We start from the raw sequence: 2,235 nt of genomic DNA, 5'->3' as shown, positions 1-2,235 counted from the left end.
TTTCAATACCAAATAATTTGGCATTTAGCTTCATGATTGCACCAAGAAACTTGGCAGTTTGCTCTTCAGTGACATCCTCATTCTCTTCAGAAGAGGAATACTCATCAGAGCTCATGAATGGCGTAAGGAGGTTTAATGGAATCTCTATGGTCTCTAGATGAGCCTCAGATTCCTTTTGTTCCTCAAAGGGAAACTCCTTATTGATCACTGGACGTCCCAGGAGGTCTTCCTCCTTGGGATTCACGTCCTCTCCTTCCCTTACAGGTTCGGCCATGGTGCTTATGTCAATGGCCTTGCACTCTCCTTTTGGATTCTCTTCTGTATTGCTTGGGAGAGTACTAGGAGGGATTTCAGTGATCCTTTTACTCAGCTGGCCCATTTGTGCTTCCAAATTTCTAATGGAAGACCTTGTTTCATTCATGAAACTCACAGTGGCCTTAGATAGATCAGAGACTAAGTTTGCTAAATTAGAAGTGTTTTGTTCGGAGTTCTCTGTCTGTTGCTGAGTGGATGATGGAAAAGGTTTATTATTGTTAAATCTGTTTCTTCCACCATTATTAAAGCCTTGTTGAGGCCTTTGATCCTTCCATGAGAGATTTGGATGATTTCTCCATGATGGATTATAGGTGTTTCCATAAGGTTCACCTAAGTAATTCACCTCTGCTATTGCAGGGTTTTCAAGATCATAAGCTTCTTCTGCATAAGAAGCCTCTTGAGTACTGTTGGATGCAGCTTGCATTCCATTCAGACTCTGAGAAATCATATTGACTTGCTGAGTCAATATTTTGTTCTGAGCCAATATGGCATTCAGAGTATCAACTTCAAGAACTCCCTTCTTCATAGGCGTCCCATTACTCACATGATTTCTTTCAGAAGTGTACATGAACTGGTTATTAGCAACCATGTCAATGAGTTCTTGAGCTTCTGCAGGCATTTTTTTTAGGTTAATGGATCCACCTGCAGAAGTATCCAATGACATCTTTGATAACTCAGACAAACCATCATAGAATATATCCAGGATGGTCCATTCTGAAAGCATGTCAGAGGGACACTTTTTGGTCAACTGTTTGTATCTTTCCCAAGCTTCATAGAGGGATTCACCATCTTTTTGTTTGAAGGTTTGAACATCTACTCTAAGCTTGCTCAGCTTTTGAGGAGGAAAGAACTTGGCTAAGAAAGCCATGACCAGCTTATCCCAAGAGTTCAGGCTATCTTTGGGTTGAGAGTCCAACCACACTCTAGCTCTGTCTCTTACAGCAAAAAGGGAAAAGCATGAGCCTGTAGACTTCAGGATCTACTCCATTAGTCTTAACAGTATCACATATCTGCAAGAATTCAGTTAAGAACTGAAAAGGATCTTCAGATGGAAGTCCATGAAACTTGCAGTTCTGCTGCATCAGAGAAACTAGCTGAGGTTTCAGCTCAAAGTTGTTTGCTCCAATGGCAGGAATGGAGATGCTTCTTCCATGTAAATTGGAATTAGGTGCAGTAAAGTCACCAAGCATTCTCCTTGCATTATTATTATTTTCGGCTGCCATCTCCTCTTCCTGTTCGAAAATTTCTGAAAGGTTCTCTCTGGATTGTTGTAATTTAGCTTCTCTTAGTTTTCTCTTTAGAGTCCTTTCAGGTTCTCGATCAGCTTCAACAAGAATATTCTTGTCCTTGCTCCTGCTCATATGACAAAGAAGAGGGCACAGAAAAAAATAATAATAATAATAATAGGGATCCTTTATACCACAGTATAGAGGTCCTTATGTAAGTGGAAGAAAGGAAGGGGACAAAGAATGTAATGTAAAGAAAGAAACACAAGGGTGAGGAGAGCAGAGATGTGAGATGAGGAGATGTTAGTAGATGAATAAATAATTAGAATGAGAGAAGAGAGAAGGAGAATTTTCGAAAATTATTTTTGAAAAAGAGTTAGTGATTTTTGAAAATAGTTTTTGAAAAAGGTTAGTAATTTTTGAAAATTAAAATTAAGAATTAAAATAATTAATTAATTAAAAAGAAATTTTGAAAAAGAGGGAAGATGTTTTCGAAAATTAGAGAGAGAGAGTTAGTTAGGTGGTTTTGAAAAAGATAAGAAACAAACAAAAAGTTAGTTAGGAAGTTAGAAAAGATATTTTGAAATCATATTTTTTGAAAAAGATAAGATAAGAAGATATTTTTGAAAAGATATGATTGAAATTGGTTTTGAAAAAGGTTTGATTTTTTTTTAAAAATCACAATTAATGACTT

The 2,235-nt window shown here is 37.1% G+C and overlaps 1 non-coding gene across 1 annotated transcript; it reads left to right on the top strand.

Moving 5' to 3' along the window:
- The first annotated feature begins 1,033 nt into the window (after window positions 1–1,033).
- Window positions 1,034–1,141, top strand: LOC148568175 (small nucleolar RNA R71). The gene has a single exon (XR_015881922.1). It is a non-coding gene; the product is annotated as a small nucleolar RNA R71 (small nucleolar RNA).
- Window positions 1,142–2,235: the final 1,094 nt, after the last annotated feature.

This window comes from Arachis ipaensis, chromosome B4, assembly GCF_059453495.1.
Source record: "Arachis ipaensis isolate K30076 ecotype BB chromosome B4, ASM5945349v1, whole genome shotgun sequence".
Taxonomy (NCBI): Eukaryota; Viridiplantae; Streptophyta; class Magnoliopsida; order Fabales; family Fabaceae; genus Arachis; species Arachis ipaensis.
This window is presented reverse-complemented; position numbering and strand designations above follow the sequence as displayed.